Here is a 20,502-nt window from a genome sequence, read left to right on the forward strand (position 1 = left end):
AGGTTGAGTACTGTGGGGTGGCCAATGTCGTGGCTAAAGATGTATGGCTTTACAATCTTCTTCTCTAGTTATCTTGTCTGTTAACTAAAGAAATGGTTTTGTTTTACGATAATGTGAGTGTCATGTATTTATCCTCTAACCTTGTACAACACTGCTAGACCAAACATCTAGATATAAATTTATATTTTGTAAGGGAATGTGTTGCCATTAGACATGTGTATGTTTTACATGTACCGTCAGCTTGCCAATTTGTAGATATATTTACTAAGGGTCTTCTTACTTAGTTATTTCTGGTTTTTCGAAACAATTTAAATATTTGTAAACTTCATGCTAAAACTGAGGGGGTGTATTAGTTTATACATAGTTTTATGCATTTTGTATAGTATAAGGGCCCTATTGTAAGTTTGCTTTGTATTATAATAGTCTGAAATATAAGCGTCTAGTTAGTGAGGCTTTTCCCACAATTAAAAATGACCATAACTCACACTACAAGAAATCCAATTAATATCAGCGACGGTAATACCGGTAACACACACAACTGAAGTTCCTCCGCCAATTGGTAAAGTCAATGATGTTTCTGATTATGAGATTGATTATGATGAGAACAATTCTGATTATGATACCGAAGAAGACACTAAATGATATGAGGAAGATTCTGATTAGAATAGTTCTTATGTAATGCGTATTTGTTATATAAACTTTATTTGGATTCCTAGTTTAAATAGAAATGTTTATTCCTATGTAATGTGTATTTGTAATTGAAATTGTATCTGTATATCTTATAATTTTTCAGGAAATGATGTCGATATGACTTTTGGTTTTGTACACCATGGCTGAAGTTATGGGTCGTGGACATGGGGGTGATGGAGTTGAGGACCCACCTTTCACAGGTGTTAGAGGTGTTGGTGATCATGAGCAGGACCGTAAGTCTTATTATAAGTTTTTATTTACTAGTTTTATTTAGTTATTATAAATTAAATATCATTTCTAATAATTTTTTATAATATTTGTAGTTGAGAAACGTAGGAAAGTTCGAGGAAAAGCCAAAACTATTATGCTTGAAAGAGCGCTCTTATAGAATAAGGGCAAACCGATTTATATGTCGTATAATAGGGATATGTCATATGATCCCATAGGAGAGCCAAAAGACATGGAAAGACATGTTTGCACAAGAAGTTGGGAAAATAATGTGGCGGGTGCTCCCTTTTGATAAATGGACTTGGAAAAAAGTTTTCCTTGCGATATATGATACAATAAAACAACATTTAGGGGTAATTATTTATATAAAAATAATTTATATGGTTAATTATGACTGGTTTTTACTTGGTTAACTTTTTTGTAGAAGTTTGATTTGGATCGGATGTCCCGGGATCCAGGCGTTGCTTTGTCGTTAGAGAGTTTTGAAGAGGCTTTGTTAAAAGTTTATTGAGAGCATAAGATGATGCAAAAGAATATTTTTTTTCACAGTCAAAGGGTATGAGGATGTCCCAAGAGCATTAGCTACCCCCAGATGATATGGATGTTGATAATTGGAGGAAAATAGGTGAGTATTTTCAAACGGACGAACACAATGCTGCTTCAGAAACGAACAAAAAAGTCCGTGAAATGCAAACGACCGTAGATCATGGGGGCTGAGCTTATATGGCAGTACTTGCTATAAAAAGGTAACGTACAATACATGTAATTATATATTTAAAATATAATCTAACTTTTAATGTTAAAGAAAATGCTAAGAGAGTGGAAACATTTCATAAACTCATACCGATAGGAATTGTGTATTTGTTAGTGTTGAGGCGGAACAACAATACGTAAGTATTTAATTATAAATTTATCATATAATTAAGTTTTTATTTATACTTAATTGTTAATCACTTTTGGAAAATATAGAATCGGTTAGTGTAAGAGTTCTTAGAAAAAACGCAAGGGCTAGAAGGTGAAAGAGAGTTAACATGTGCTCAAGAAAGAGCTACTTTCAAGAAAGTATTAAGAGAATGACGTGGCCATATCAGAGGCAACGGCCGGAAACCTTGGTTATCCCACTGATTTCACACCCATTGCAACCATCACCACAACCATTGTAGCCATCACAGGTAAAACCAAATTGTTTAATTTCAATAAATGCATGTTGATTTGGTAATTTTTATTTGTGGTGATTATTTTCTAAAAGATTTGGTGATTGGTTTTTTGTCCCAAGTGCAAGAAATTAGCAATATACTTTGGTTTTTTGTCTTAGTTTAAAAATAGTGATGTACTTTGGCATCAATAAATGCATGTTGATTTGATAAATGTACTTTTGATCCAAGTGCAAGATATAACAATGTATTTTTGGTAATTCTTGTATTTTAAGTGTAAGAAATAACAATATACTGTGGTATCTCTTGTATTTAAGGTTCTTTAGCTCAAATAGAGTATATTATTTAATTTCAAAGTTTCATGTATCTATATAATGATCAATAAATGCATATTGATTTTATAATTGTGTTTTATATTTTAAGTGCAACAAATAGAAATATACTTTGGTTATTTGTCTCTAGTTTAAAAATAGGAACATACTTTGACATCATAAAATGCATGTTGATTTGGTAATTGAGTTTTTTTTTCCTATGTGCAAGAAATAGCATTGTACTTTGGTTTTTTTGTCTTAGTTTAAAAATAACAATGTACTTTGGTTATTTGTCTTAGTTTAAAAATAGCAATGTACTTTAGCATCAATAAATGCATGTTGATTTGGTAATTGTGTGTCCCAGGTGCAAAAAATAGCAATTTACTTTTGGCATATCTTGTATTCAAGTGCAAGAAATAGTAATGTACTTTGGTAGTTTTTGTTTATGTTTGATAATTTAACTTATAAGTTTATATATGTTGTTATTTCATATGTAGTTGGAAAATCTTTAGGTAATGCTCAACGACCTGACATGTAGGAAGGGGTTTTATGTGTTTTTTCAATTGAGGAAAGATCAATGATGGTTCGTTGGATAATTAATTTGTGGTTTGTATGTTACACTTGTCATGACACTTTGTTATTTGTTAGAATTGTAAAACTTTGGTTGTTTATTTTGATATGAAATTAATTATAACAATATTTTGTATCTAGGCGGATGTTATTATGTAATTTTTTTTTTTTTTTTTTTTTTTTTTTTTTTTTTTTTTTTGCATTTAATTTCGTTATGTATCAGTTTTTTTGCAACCAATATCATTGATTAAAAAATTAAAAACTAAAAAATGTTATTAGCGGTGACAGGAAGTATTACCGACGACAAGAGCATTAGAGGCGACAGGAAGTATTACCGACGACAATTGTTTTTACCAATGACATTTTGATCAATAGCGACAGAGCAATAGCGGTGACTTTTTACCGGCAACGTGTCGCCGCTTTTACCTTTACCGGCGACTTTTTACTCTTTAGCGGCGACTTTTGTCGCTGTTAATTACATTTTTTCTTGTAGTGTCAATGCTTCTTGGAAGTATTTAGCTGAGCAAAGGCAAGTAGTATACTGTATACAATACGCATTGCAAGAAAATAGATGGAAGCATGATCAAAAAATTAAATGTCTACTAGGCTAGACATTATGTATAGCGTGAGCCAAGTAAGTGGATTCATGAGTAATCCAAAATACCTTCATTTCTAAGAACTAAAATGGATCATGTGTTATCTAAAGGGAACTTGTGAATATAGACTACTTTATGCATAGGTAAAGGGCGTGAACTAATTTGGATACCCACACAACCAAAATCCTAATTAATTTTAATGACAAGAGAAGTAGCTAGCAAAGGTAACATGTTCTGTGTTTATCAACCACCAAAATATAATTTATAGATGCAGCAGCAACCACTATATACAAGAAATTTGGGTATTTACCCATATACTTAAGATTACATAAAGTTACATAAAAAATTGTTATATTTGTAACTTTGGTTTCGGTAATCAAATTGTCGAGGAGTCCAATTATGCATGCATGAAGTAGTAAGCATATTGATTTATGTTGACACTTCTTTAGGAGCATATGAGTGACAAACAAGAGCAAGTAGCATGAATCATGACTAAATTAACCACTCTAAGTTGGAACATTTTTTAATTCGCAAAACAAGTTAATGTTGGAATCCTAAGTCTTGGGGTCCAAGCAATCTAATTTATGGAAAGTTTAGTTTATGGTAAGTTGGTCATAAATTTCCTAGTCTAATACAAGTTGGTATGTTAGGCTATATATACGTGTCCATAATCGAGTTTATGATTATGAGAATAGATTGTAAAACATCGGTTTTGAGTTAGTTTCCGATTAATCAAAGAGTTATTTTGGTTATTTGTTTTGCATTATTGTTTTCAAAACTTTAGTTAAGTTATGTTTCGAGTTGAAAGCTGAATATATGGATTTAAGAAAAGATAATTAATTAGGCATTATAATGTCAATTGTCATGGATTTTGAATGGGAAAATGACTTAAAAAGTCAATGAAATTTCCAAACCATTTAAAAAACCTCAATCATGTTCAAAAAAACTTAACGAACTTAACCTTTTGTCTAAAAGGTCCAACAAAGTTCCAAACTGTTCAAAAATTTCCAATTTTGTTATTTTTAAGTTCGCTGATTTTTTTTTTTTGAATAGTCAAAACATGATTGGAGTTTTTTAAACGTTTTGGAAACTTCTTTGGTCTAACAAGTTAAGCCATGTCATCTATTTTTCTTATTTGACTTTCAGGAACGTATAACTTAGTTAGGTTTTTTTAAACAAAATGTTAAGTTCATTGTGTTTTGTTTTTAACAGACAAAACATGATTCAGGAACGGTTTGAAAACTCTTAACTAATTTTCCCATTTTGAACAAGCGTGGAAAGACCTTGAATAAGTCTACCAAAAGTTAAGATTTGATTCCTTCAATTTCTGTCTATTTGATGATGGCGTTCGCCATATTCGGTTTGGCTAAAAATATACAAAGGAGTCGAAAAGCAGTTGTTTCATACGTAAAAACTAAATAAAATTCTCTTTTTACAATAAAGAAATACGTGTCCGTCGACCATATCCTCCGGTCAACATGAGTTGTGCAAAATGTAAACAATTTCATATGCAATTTTCATAATAAAGAAATACTGAAGAAAATGCATCAAGAATATTTTGACATACCTGCAAATGACTTTGGATCCTGGTTGCTGAGCCCATTAGGTATTGAACCACCAAGTTTATTGTTTGCAAAGTTCACTGTCAGATCTTTCTGCTCAAAATCTGGTATCTCTCCTTCAAACTCGTTGTTCTGAAGCTCCAAATCCACAAGCACCGGCAACTGCGTAAGAGATGTTGGAATTTTACCCGTGAAGTTATTGTTCCCTAGTTCCACTTTCCTCAGAGAACTCATTCCCGAAAATGCATCACTTCCTATCTCCCCAGAAAACTTGTTATATGACAAGAAAACCCCACGTAACGGGAGCATTTTCTCGAGGTTAGGTATTGAGCCCTCAAAGCTATTATTAGTGAAACTTAACGTTCGGATACTTGTTATCTCAGCCAATGTGTCCGTATCTATCGTCCCTGATAAGCCCATGTTCTCAAGTAATAACCCAAACACATTTCCATTATTGTCACAGATCACTCCTTTCCAGTTTTCTTTCAAACCATTGCATGGTGGAACAGTATCGTTCCAGTTGCTCAGTTCCCCGACGTTAGAGAGAGAAGATTTAAACTTTATTAGCCTTGCGGGGTCTTTTTCGTCTGCTATAGCTGGTGACCATGTCAGTGAAACGAGAATCGTGAGCAGTGTAAGCCAATACGGTGGCCTGAAACAAGCCATATGTGGCAAATTCAAGAGGAACAAAAGATATTTAGGCTGTTTTAAGTGCTTTCTGGTGAGCAATAAAAGTAATTATGCTGTGTAGGTAGGAAACAAATGAAGATGAATGGTGGAACGGCTGAAATTATGATGGTTTTATGGGACAAAAGACAAGGGTATAAGGTGGTGAAAGTGCCAATTAACGTATGCGGGATGATTCTTATGAGTAGTTTCTTGAAGGCCTGTTTCTTGAAGGCCAGCAGGCTTTTTTTTTTTTTTTGCGATATTTCTTAATTATGTCATTTAAAGGCATCTAACGTATTAAAGTCAAGGGGTTGGCTAATAAAACATCTTATTTTACCATTTAAATAACCCTAATTAATGTTTGAAATATTTTTATTGGTTGAAATTGTGTTGTTTTCCGAAAAAGATGATTACAAAAAGTTGATTATAGGTTGACTTTTTATAAAAATATTATAGAGTGTCTAAGGGGTGTCTTATTAGCATCACCCTAAAGTCAAACAAGATGTGTTGATTGGCCTAATCATCATAAGGGATTTCATTTTTGTTGATATTTGTAATTTAATGAAACAAGATAAGTTGAATATCCAACGTATTAAAGTCAAACAAGATACGCTACATATACAATATATTAAAGTCTTTATATACTTAGTATTGTCGCTCTTTTCGTTAGAGACAACGTCTAAGTTATTGATAATTGGCAACTTCTGATGACCGTCTGTTCTAATTGTTGCAGATTGCAATTTTCACTACTAGAAAAAATGATGTTTTCCTACCGAAAATAGCTACGGAAAATTTCCGTAGCTAATTAGCTACAGAATGGCTATGGATTAGCTACAGAATTGGACGCCCTAATTTAGTAACGGAATAACTACGAAATAACTACGGACGCTTGTCCGTAGCTAATTAGCTACGAAATAGCTACGGAATAGTTACGGATTCTAATCCGTAGCCATTCTGTAGCTAATTAGCTACAGAATAGCTACGGAATAGTTACGAATGCTAATCCGTAGCTATTCCGTAGCTAGTTAGCTACAAAATGGCTACGGAATAACTACGGATACAATATTAAACCATTAAATCTCGAAGGTGCATATGACTTTATGAACGCTATTAATAGCTATAAGTTATTGAAAATAAAGATAATTATGTATACTAGAGGTGGGAAAAAAACGAAGAGAAAAAACGATGTTTAATGCCCGAAAAATCAAAATAAGAAAAATCCGTAACTAATTAGCTACGGATTTTTTTATTTTCAGTTTTTCAGACACCAAACGTTGTTTTTTCGATTCATTTTTTTACCCCTCTATTACACATGATCATCTATATTATCACCAACTTATAGCTATTAATATCATTCATAAAGTCGTGTGTACCATCGGGATCAAGTATTCGTTTCACAGTTTAACGATGTAATCACTATACTTTTCATCATCTTGTGATGGGTTTAATTTTGTATATGTATTTTTACATACATGAATGAGTTGTGATATATTAGTACACGTATTTGTGTATATATACGTGTTTGTGAATATTTTATATGTGAATGTAGATCATAAGCGTGTTAAACCACTTAACGAGTAATGGATCTCGTATGTGCACACGACTTTATGAATGATATTAATAGCTATAAGTTGGTGAAAATATAAATAATCATGTATAATAGAGGTGTGAAAAAAATGAAGCGAAAAAAATATCGTGTGGTGCCCCAAAAATCGAAAATAAGAAAAATCCGTAGCTAATTAGCTACGGATTGGCTACGGAATTCTAATGGAAAGCATATTCCGTAGCCAATCCGTAGCTAATTACCTACGGATTAGCTACGGAATATGCTTTTCGTTAGAATTCCGTAGCCAATCCGTAGCTAATTAGCTACGGATTTTTCTTATTTTCGATATTTCAGGCACCAAACGTCGTTTTTTTTTTCTACTTTTTTTTCACACCTCTATTATACATGATTATCTATATTTTCACAAATTTATAGTTATTAATATCATTCATATATATGTGTGTACATACACGATCCATTGCTCGTTTTAGTGGTTTAACACTATAATGCTTATGAATACGTTCAAAAACATCTCACAAACATGTATACCTACATCATCATCATGATCATCATCATCAGCAGCACCATCATCGCCATCACCACCATCACCATCACCATCATCATCATCATCATCACCATCATCACCATCATCATCATCATCATCATCATCATCACCATCACCACCATCACCATCACCACCATCATAATCATAATCATCATCACCATCACCATCATCATCATCACCATCATCATCATCATCACCATCATCATCACCACCACCACCACCACCACCACCATCATCATCATCATCACCACCACCATCACTATCACCATCATCATCATAATCATCATCACCACCATCACCATCACCATCACCATCAACACCATCATAATCATCATCATAATCATAATCATCATCACCATCACCATCATCATCATCATTATCACCATCATCATCATCTTCGTCATCATCACCATCATCACCACCACCACCACCACCACCATCGTCATCATCATCATCATCACCACCACCATCACCATCACCATCACCATCACCATCATCATCATCATCACCATCACCACTATCATAATCATCATCATCATCATAATCATAATCATCATCACCATCACCATCATCATCATCACCCATCATCACCATCATCGCCACCACCACCAGCATCATCATCATCATCATCATCATCACCACCACCATCATCACCATTATCATCACCACCACCACCACCATCACCATCACCATCACCATCATCATCATCACCACCATCATCATCATCATCATCATGACCATCATCGTGATCATCATCACCATCATCACCATCACCATCACCACCATCACTATCATCATCATCATCATCATCACCACCACCACCATCATCACCATCATCATCACCACTATCACCACCCTTACCATTACACCACCATCATCATCACCACCATCACCATCACCATCACCACTACCACCATCACTGCACCCCCATCACCATCACACTACCATCACCACTACCATCACCATCACCATCACCACTACCACCATCACTATCACCACCATCACCATCACACCATCATCACCATCATCATCACCATCACCACTACCACCACCATCACCATCACACCATCATCACCATCATCATCACTATCACCATCACACCACCATCACCGCTACCATCACCATCACCATCACCACTACCACCATCACTATCACCACCATCACCATCACACCATCATCACCATCACCATCACCACCATCATGACCATCACACCACCATCACCATCACCATCACCACTACCACCATCACTGTCACCCCTATCACCATCACCACTACCACCATCACTATCACCACCATCACCATCACACCATCATCATCACTATCACCATCACCATCATTATCACTATCACCATCACTATCATCACCACCACTACCACCATCACCATCACCACCATCACCATTACCACCATCATCATCACTATCACCATCACCATCACCATCACCGTCACCGTCTCCATCACCACCACCACCACCATTATCACCATCACTATCACAATCACCATCACCACCACGACCACCACCACCATCACCATCACACTATCAATAGTCATCGTCATCATCATCATCATCTTCATCGTCATCATTTATGCATCAATTTGTTGTTGTTTATGTTTTGTTTTAAGTTTAATCAGGATTACACTTAAATGGGGGAGGTTTGTTGGTGATTTTATATCATTAATATTATTTAAGTGTAATATGATTAAAATTGTTGACCAAAAGTGATATTGTTGAATATTGAACAAGTTAGGATGGCGTAGGAGTGCACTTGTTCAAGTTTTTCAAGATTTAAAGTACATTTTTATTTAGAGGAGAAGCCCCTAAACGAACGGGGGTCTAGGAACAGCGCCCCTGGCGGGGTCCAAAGGGCAGAGCCCCTGGCTAGGATCGAGCTGAGAGGTCAGCACGATTATTTTTTTATTTGGACTATGTTACTATATTAAAAAATGCATCAAAAATCCAATTTTAGAAAATTGACCCTTTTTAGAAAGTTAATTATTCATGTCTTAAATTTGTAAGAAAATTTATCAAAAAAAAAAAAAAAAAAAAACTTAAGACTTGAATAATAATAATAATAATAATAATAATAATAATAATAATAATAATAATAAAATGGTAGACGAAGTGGTTAAAAGCTTTAGTGAACCAATAGGGTATGGATGTGGCATTCCCAACCAAGTGGTAAAGCTGATGGTTAAGTATGTGATGTACCCGAGTTCGAGTCCCTCTACCTTCGTTTTTTTTTTAATTTTTTTTTTGGCTTTTTTCAATTTCCCGGTTTTTTTAATTGTTTTTGACCTTTTTAAGTTTAGGGTTTTATATTTGTTTGGCCGCCTCCGCTTCCCTTTTAGCGGGATCCAAATCGAGACTCCGAATAATTCTTCTCGCTTCTTCTTCCTCCCTTCTATCTTCTATGTTCGTTACCCAAAAACCACCCTCGACGTCTACCCATTTTAGAACTAGAAAAAAAACACGTTGTGAGAAAAAGAAGGCGACGAACGACCATCTCCCTCGTCGGCGGCCCTCTTTTCCGTCGATATTGCCGGCGTCGCCCGTCTCCATCCAACTTTCCTTCTTCTCCGGCGTATCTGCTCTCCTCTCTCTCGGCCTCTTTGCTCGGTTCTTCCCCAAAAAGGTAAAACCCTAGTTTTTTTTTGAAATTACTTCATATATACAATTTAGATGCCTTATTCAGTGATAATGTTGATGTGTTTTGTTGGATGTGAGTTCGAATTTAAGGGTTTAGGTTAAATTTTTGTTGAATTTGATAAAATATTTGGTTAATTTCACCTCAACATGTGATAAAATATTTTGTTAATTTCACCACTCACAGTTACTTGATTCCTTAATACTGATTTGCTCTAGACGTAACCAAAACAAGCAACCAATATTATTGATCACATTGTAGATGTAATTAGTATTGTATATTAATGGGTTTAACCGTCTAATACAGGGATTAATTAATCTAAATATGACAGATAGTGGTTAAATGGAGGATTTCTTAGTGGTACATCCTGATATACTCTATTTCATCATGTATGGTCTTTAGTATTTCTACCAACCATTAATGAGCTAAGATGCTTATCATATTGATTTATAACTTGAAAAGAGAATATTTCATGATGTATTCAGATCTGAAATCAAGGCATGACAGATATAGTTGCCAACCTACAAAAGAAGATGTTAAAAGATGCTTCATGTTAGAATTCGACAGATCTGTGAGTATTGGTTGATGTTTCTTATTATAGATAGTGAGAAAATAAACAACTTTAACTTGAAAATCCTTAACATCAGTTTAATAATGATCTCACTAATTGTGCTTTAGGCTTTTATAATTGCATCAACTACAACAAGGAGGAGATGCTAAGCTAGTAAGAATCCGTGTCCTTTTTTCATAATCATGAAAAGAGATTTATTTGTTTAGCTCTACAAATGAAATTGATGAGGAAGGGAATTTTGACCCGTATTTATGCTCTTATGGTGACTACAATAGTTTTTCCTTCTTATTTTTGCTCTCAATCCCATATATCGCCTTTCTTTTATGGCATATTTGTTATGATGGAATGAAATCACAAAGAAATGGAACTGATAAGTGATAACTCACTAAGTGCAACAGGGGAATACTTGTCTCTTATTCACTAACCTTATCTTCAACCTCATAAATTTAATACAATTTACATTACAATATTTTTTACATCTTGTTATTTTGATTAGGAATCATGAAATAGTTCTGGATGCTCAATCACCCTACTAATCTTTGAATCACCATGTTCGGCTTATGAAATTCAAATAAGTCAAAATTTTGCTTTATACATTTGTGTATCTACCATTACATGCCACCTACGAAGGCAACATTAAAGTGTGTTCTATTTTTGTAGGACCATGGTCTCTCAACTGGTGAAGCAAGAACAAATAGAAATTATTGTTTCCAAGGTTAATTAACTTAGGAATTTATATAACATTCTTATGCAATTCCTTTTAAGGTGTATATGTTTTGGTTTTCTAAGTGGCATATTTTGAATTTTAATATTTGAAATATTTATAGATCAACTTTTTATAATTTACTTCATATCCTTTACTTGTAATTGTTTAGGCAAAAGAAATTCATCCGTCGTAAGACAACATTGTGCAGCTTGGATACGAGATGTGTATTCATTTACTGTATTTGATTTTCCACTTTTTTCTTTGAGGGAAACATTTTTAGGATATGCTATTTGGGACAAATGTGTTATTGAATGTGGGACAAATGTGAATTGAATGTGGTATTTGACAAAAAATTGGAACTTTTTAAATTATTTTTAAAAAAAAAATAAAACGAGGTTAGCTACGGATTTCGTAGCTATTAAGGTCCGTAGCTATTCCGTAGCTATTTAGTTCCGTAGCTATTCCGTAGCTATTTCAATCCGTAGCTATTTCGTAGCTATTCAGGTCCGTAGCTATTCCGTAGCTATTTAGCTTCGTAGCGATTCCGTAGGAATTCCGTAGCTATGGTAGCTACAGAATTTTCCGTAGCTATTCCGTAACGGTTCCGTAGCTAATCCGTAGCTATAATTTAGCCACGGGCCATTATGCTACAGCCATTTTTCCGTAGCAATTCTGTAGCTATCCGCCTATAACTACGGAATAGCTACGGATTGTGCTGTAGCTATTGATCAAGTTTTCTAGTAGTGTTTATGCATTTGGCGCAAATATTATTTAAGGAGTGTTTGAAAAAATTAACTATTAGTTGAAAGTTGATAACTGGTAGTTCAAAAGTTAGCTTTTATTCATACATAAATATTTAACAAAAATAGTTTTAAAATAGTTTTTAATTTTCAAATGTATAAATTAGTTAAAAACTAAAAGGTAAAAGGTTTTCGATTCAATTTTTTTTTTATAAATATAAATAAGAGCTAAAAGCTCATTGTCAAACATTTTCTTTTGTTTGAGGTTTTTTTTTTTTTTTTTTTTTTTTTTTTTTAAACTAAAAAGTTAAAAACTCACCCTATGTTAAACTTTTAGACTGTTTAGCTGATATTACTGATGACTTTTTTCTCATAAGATTGATACATCTAGTCCGTTCATTGTGGTCAATACCAATGAAATTAAGCAAAAAATTATGTGATCTTGATGACGACAAATTCAAATGAAACTATTGGATTCCTCATAAAGTTAACTGTTTTGTTAGGACAGCCCAAATGGTAGTGGCAAAAATATGATTCAAATTCATGAATGTAGAACTTAATGAACGTGACAAGGCTAACTAACTGAAAATTTTTGGTTAGCAAATTTGGTTTTCACTAATATCGTATAAACTAATAACGTATAAGACACGTAAAACTTTGATATCAAATATTAATCATATTTAAAAATCTTAATTAGTCAATGTTTTAAGTCAAGAGGAGATGTCAATATAAAATTGTTAATATTTTTTTTATCGGATTTAATACAAATAAAAATCTTAATTAGTAACAGATTGAATACAAATAAAAAGGAGAGAGAGAGAGAGAGAGAGAGAGAGAGAGAGAGAGAGAGAGAGAGAGAGAGAGAGAGAGAGAGAGAGAGGGGAATTAACACAAGGAATGCTACCGGCGTATGGCAGGAAGTTCACCACAGGAGGAGAAGAGACAATGACCACCAACTTGCAAGCAGGAATGCCACAAGCTTTTTCTTCTAGAATTTCCCTGAAGATTGGGATGAGAAAGCACTTTGGAGAATTTTCCAGGAGTATGGAGCGATAGTCAACCTTTATATTGCAAAAAAAAGGAACATAACAAACAAGAGATTCAGATTTGTAAGATTCATCAAGATTAACGACCCTCCAACATTTGCTCATAAGCTAAATGAAATATAGATTGGTAACCACAAGTTAAGGGCAAATTTAGCAAGGTATCAACGACGGCCAACCCCTATCAGAAGACCCCTATCTCGGCATCACCATCAACCTCCAAAACCCCCGCAACAACCTTCGCCTCGTCCAGCACCCCACCATCAAAACAATTTCCCAACACATGAAGAACAATCAAGAAATAAAAGTTGTATAGAGGCTATTTTCGGAGTAAGAAACCATCACCCAAGTAAGTATCAGCCAACCCCTGAACCTGAACTACCTAAAATCAAAATGTCATCCTTCCCCGACACAATCAAACTCATGCAAAGATCCCTTGTCGGGGTAACATAAACCTTCCAATCCCTAATGAAAGTGAGAGCATTCATAGAAGTGGAAGGATACCCTAAAATAGTGATGAGATACTTAGGGGGTTTAAAGATGCTAGTTGAATTTGAAACTATAACAGAAAAAGAACAAGTATTAACAGAAGATGAGAGAATATGGAAACCACAGTTTAAAGAATTATACCAATGGGACCCTAAAGAAAATTTCACTGAGAGGATCGCGTCCATCCTAATCTTTGGTGTACCACAACATGCATGGTGTGAGGAAGTATTCTTGACCATCACAAAGTCGTGGGGCAAGGTAATTATACTAGATGAGTGTCCAACGGAAAACATCAACATGGCTTATGGAAGGGTTGGAATTCTAACCTCCTATCTAGGTTTTATCAGTGAAAGTTCATCCATTGTAGTTGACAAGGTCAAGTATGGAATCATTGTGATGGAGGATATTCTCGAATCCAACAAACTGAGCCCGGTCATCGCTAGCAATGATCTAATTACCAGTCCAACAAGAAATATGTGGGAGCAGTTTTACGACCCCATCAAAGAAGAAGACGAGGATGAAGAAGGAATAAGCAATTCGGATGTTGAGGGATGTAACTGGTCCCCGAAATCGGCTCCAAGCAAGCTCAGATGACTGGAAATTCACTCTGGAGGAGTCAAGAAGTTTCAGCAATGCAATAAATACCAGTGTGAGCAAAAGCAGCTCCAAGAAACGAGGGACATGCGAGTAAATTGCCCAGCCTCCGAAGAGCCACATGCAGATTGCTCCCCATGTTGGATTTAATCGGTTGTTCACACCATTTGTTATCTTGATTGTTGACCTTTTCCGGACACCCAACCTCCACCTCAGTCACATCCAAAGTCATCACCAACTCCCGACCTTTTCCGGACACCCGACCTTCACCTCGGTCACGTCCAAAGTTTTCCACACCCGGCTGTAGTTTGTCACCACACATAATCCGTTTTCACCTAACAATTCTGTGAAACGAGAGCTGTATTCCATCGATCAAGAAAACAAAGCAACCCTCTTTTCCCGTCTTCTTTCACCTGCAAAACGAAACAAACCCAAAGCCACCTGCTTTCATGGATCTTTTCTTTTCGTTTTCTCACGCAACTTCGGTAACTCTCTCCATTTTCCGGTGACATATCCAAAACCTACCGCCGGAATCATCACTTTGTCTTGTATGTAATAGTCCCAACCTTTTCTGATCTAACCCGTTCCTATGGAGAGTCGTCTTCCAACAGTCAAGAAAACCAAGCTCCTGCTTCTTCTGTTTTCTTTTACCTACTGTGAGCAAGCCAAATCAAAACCCACATGTTCTGATTTCTTTCCGCTTCTGGTCAAGATCTCTTTAACCCGGAACATTTCTGATCAAGGATGGACATTGCACTTATGCAATCTTGACCCTATTCACGCCTCTATTGAGAAAGCATTCTTGACAACCATCTGTTGTCATCTCCGGGATCGAACCTCCAAGATGCCATTGCCAAACACCCGACTTTTGCTGTGATGGCAGCTCTGCACCCGAAGGCTCTTCCCTTTCGGAATTCGACTCTCAAAACGGCCTTCTTCCTCTACACGAGCCATATGCTCTGATACCAATTGTTGGTTCAAGCCCCTCAGAAAACACACACAATTACACACACTCAGAACTTACGTTATGAACTGAAGGTGCTTTTCTTGGTATTTTAATTAAATCAAAGATGTGCCTTATATAGGCTTACAAACTAGCAACAGATAAAACAAACATGGCAATATAAAACAAGGAATAAAATGCTATCTACTAACCCACTACTACCTAAAGAACCGGTACAAGGATTGACCCATATTTTTATACCCAACATGCCCATTAAAAATCAGTTAATTAAACTTATCCCACATTTCCTTATTCAAATTCTGCATAAAGAAAATTATGGACCAAATTACGCTTAAACAACCGATTAAATCCAACATTGGTTCAGGCCCCTCAGAAAACACCCCACACTTGTGGAACATAAACCCAAATCTCCCTTATTCGACTTTACCATCCCAGTATAATACCAGCCCAAATCAAAATTCAGTAGCCCACTCTAACTAAAACTCAGGCCCAATTCCAGAAACACAACCCTTCAATTTGGATGCCCATTCAAGCCATGCCCCAGGAGAAGTCATTCCCAAAAATCAAAACCTCAAAGTCAACGACATCAATCATAACTTGGAGCCTTACAATAGATTCAGCCACGACAAATAAATGCTCACCTAAGAAATTAGAAGGATATCAACTTGAATACATTATCCATAAATTCCTAGAACTCTTCCACAACTAACACCAATCCTAACACTGGTGCGACTTCTAACACCGAAGAAGAGATTTCTCAAACAATCGCAGTTGGAGAGAAAGTAGGCTTCCACCTCAACGGTTTTGAAGATCAAATTAGGAATGTAATCAAGAAAAGGAGAATTAACATCGTTGATCAATGAATATCTTATCCTGTGACAACCCAAAACTTGTATCTTGTATAACTATTCAATTAATCAACGTTAAACTCGTTTCTGTTACTTTTAGCACTATTTAAGGGTTCGTTTAAATGTTCTAAGCTCGAGTACAACCAAGGTTGAGGTTAGGAATGAGTTATCGAAGTCGTAAAGCAACATTCCGGGCCATACACTCCTTTATGATGAGTTCATGGCCGCACACCCACCACATGGCCACACACTCGGGGTGGTGGGTCACCCACCTTTATATATATGAGGAGACCCCCTTCCTTCATTCCTTTCTTCTCTTGGCTGCACACCACAACTTTCTCTCTCTAGATTCTTCAACCAAGAACCATCCAAAGGCTCCAAAAACATAATTAATTCATCCCTTAGCTTGTTATAATTGAAATACCTCTTGATTCTTCATGTTTCAACCTTTGTTCTTCATCGCTTGAAGGAGTACAGCCGCACACCTTCATAAGGGTGGTCGTACACACCTTAAAGGCCCTCCAAAGTGTCAGCTTGGCCCCTATCATCTAAATGGACATGCTAAACCTTTGATCCTAGCCTTGATTCGTCTTAAAATCACCCATTTTTGCATAAACATGAAGGGTGTACGGCCACACACACCTCCTAGGGTCGTAAACCCTCTTGGATGATCATTATTGGCCTCAAACTTGCACTATCACTAAGCAAGGGACCTAGAACACTTCTTGGATGCTAGTTAGGACCTTGGAAACACCTCAAAAAGACACCCCTTCATGAGTGTATGACCGTACACTCATGGGCCGTACACCCATGGCTGTACACACCCTTAGGATGGCTGTACACCTCCCTCATTCAATCACATATGGTTTTAATAGATAGTTCAAGTGTTTCCAAATTCTTAGAGTGATTTCCTATCATGTCTAGTAGTGAAATACCCTAATCTAATACATATATATTCTATTATATGTTAAATAGGATTTGTTTGTGTTCGAGACTCCAGTTGACACTCAGCATCCATATCGACTTTACACTCAAACCCCACGTCAAACAGTGAGCTCATACCCCTACGCTTTTATAGTTTTTAAATGTTTTTAGGGGGAATACAAGCCAAACATAAGGGTTTTAAATGAGTCAACACTTATACAATTTATACAAATCAACGATTTTCATAAAGCATTTAGATACTTTATCCTTTTTTTATTATGCGGAACATAAGGGATGGTTTCCAAAATTAATTGCATAGTTTTCAGAACAGTTTCACAAACATAACAGTCAAACTATAATAGGTATAGTTTGGGGAATTTCGTTACCGGTTTTACTGATACAAACTACTTACACGATTGAACAAATAAACTATGACAAATTTAGTTTATGACACGCATTACAAGAGTACAACAGTTAATAATTATTTAAGTATAATTATTTTTACTCTTCAAGACATACATCCAATTTAAATACAAAAGAACATTATGTATTACATATTAGTACTTGTAAAGTCGTTAACATCGTTGGGAGACAAGTCCCTGGGGTCTTACAGCATTAACTAAGTTGAGGACTACCCTTATGAACCAGAGTTTTCTGGAGGGAAAGCGTGGCTTTTGTGTATAGATCTATACGGGACTGACTATCCTGCACCTTGCTGCTAACTGCAGTCGGACCGGCAAGTCTACGGGCGACAAAGTCATAAAGAATATCGGCATATGATTCACGTCATATCAAGTTTAAGTATGGTCATAAAGCTTGCCAATAGTTACGACACTTTTACTTAATAATACACTGCTCACGAACAATTGCTTTAATCACATTAATATGTATTATATTTATGCCTCACCATTTCAGAATCATTAAAGCAACAACACACACAAGAGAAAATAAGGGATTTTCTCAGTTAAACCTCAGTACTTTACATACTAGTAATAACGAGGATTTTCAAAAAGAACGTACCTTACATACTGGTGGTAGCCAGGGTTTTCAAAACGAATCATATTTTACATAAAATAGTAAACAACCTTTTACACGAATTTAGTGACTAGTTTTCATTCAAAAGCATGCTTATGAAGTTACTAGCATCATGCGGATACGTTTTCAACATCGCTTGTATTCTCAGGACAACAGTAGACAGGTACCCTTGCCGACTTTTGGAGAAGACGAAACATTTTGGAGTCTCGTCTTTATCTTTTGCTACTTTTGATGTACATGATGATGGATTTTATACAAACAATCCTATGTGTACATGCAAAGCTAGCTTTGGATCTATGTTTTCACTATTAGATATACAACATTATGAACACAAGAATAAAAACCCTAATGTACAATGCTATTTTTGAAATTCACATATAAGGTTAGATCACATACCTCTTGTTGTTATATTGTAATAACAACTGAAATCTCCAAACTCGTTGTCTTGAAAGCAAGCACCACAAGTGTAATGCCTCTAATGGCTCACAAACACCACAAGCAATTGGAGAAACTATAAAGAGAGAGAGAGAGAGAGAGGAGGAATAGAAATCGGCCTTGGTATCTCTAGAGAATGGGTGGGACGATTTCTCAAGGCCAGGGGGTCTTTATATAGGGTTGTGATTAGGGTTTTAGTTCTTATCCTTATCCAATTACTTGTCCACCAAGCAATCACAAGATAAGCCTTGAAAAGCCCATATCCTCTATCCCTTGGACGATTTCAAGGATATCTTATCCTTGATTTCGTCCAACCTATAATAAGGATAATCATTTCCCTAATTTGTAACTATCACATAATTACAATTCAGTCCCTCTAGTTTAATTAATTACACTTGATCACAAAATAAATTCCTAATTAATTATTAACCAATATTAATAAAAAAAAAAATATGATTTCTCCTTTAATATATTATTCTTATAACATATTAATAAATCATAATAACCTCTCTCTTCAACTATTTCTCCAGTCAAGTTGCTTTGGTGAAGGCAACCTAAAAGGACCATGCACAACCGGGTCAAGTACTTACCAAATACGGTTACAGCCTTAGATACTAATCCAATAGTCTTCCATTTGGATAAGTCTAGTAACCATAAATGTAACGTACACCTTGATTAGCAATCGTAGCTCTTAAAGACGTTGCTGAACTCTGATCTTATCAGTAACTTGTCCTTTAGATAAGGGGTCGTACAGTCCTCTGTTTAGATATTGTGCTGACAATTTTATGGAACTAATTGTCTAGCAATTGGTTTCTCGATCTCAGATTTATTCGACATAGAACTTAATTGAACACATCAATTGAGTCCTGACTGGGCCCGACACATAAGTCAAATCAAATCATCGAGCGGCTGTGATATCGCTTTAATCCTCTTAGGATAGAAGTAACAAATAAGCTTCGACTTATATGCATTTACTTATTCACCAATCAATTATACACAACAATACGTTTTATGAAATCAATTTACTGATGCGGTTTCGCATTATCAATGCACAACAAATAAGCAAATAATAAACCATATATCTAGGTTTTAAGACCATATGATATTATCATCTTGCGATCACTTTTGTTATATTCCATAAAGTGATTCCAACAAGTGCAGGTTTATTCCAATGCTCAAAACCTTTTCGTAAGCACTCATGAACGTTGTAGCAAACATTTTCCATGTCTATTACCATTTCGACAATCTACACACCAATTCATGACAATCTTCATTCATACCTACTTCCAACATATGAACGATTGTGGACTGTTTGAATAATTCGATTATTCTTAATAAACTCAATTATTCTGGAAGTCAAAACATGCAAAGTGAAACAATTAACATAAGACAGTGACTTTACTTATAAATAATACTCCTTTATTTAATCATCAAATGTCAATTACATTTATCTATTGCATGTTTCATAACTATCTAATCTAAACTAATATCATCCTTCAGCCAAATGCTCCTAGCATGCTGCAAGTGCTTAACCCTACTCAGTCCCTTCGTAAGCGGATCTGCTGGGTTATCTTCCGATGATATCCTCTTAACCATGAGGTGTCCTTCTTCTACTTG

The 20,502-nt window shown here is 35.4% G+C and overlaps 1 pseudogene; it reads right to left on the reverse strand.

Annotated features, from left to right (window-relative positions):
- Positions 1-4,880: 4,880 nt before the first annotated feature.
- On the reverse strand, positions 4,881-5,777 carry LOC145045690 (pollen receptor-like kinase 4 pseudogene; annotated as a pseudogene).
- Positions 5,778-20,502: the final 14,725 nt, after the last annotated feature.

Source organism: Lactuca saligna, chromosome 5 (assembly GCF_052625555.1).
Source record: "Lactuca saligna cultivar CGN05327 chromosome 5, ASM5262555v1, whole genome shotgun sequence".
NCBI lineage: Eukaryota > Viridiplantae > Streptophyta > Magnoliopsida > Asterales > Asteraceae > Lactuca > Lactuca saligna.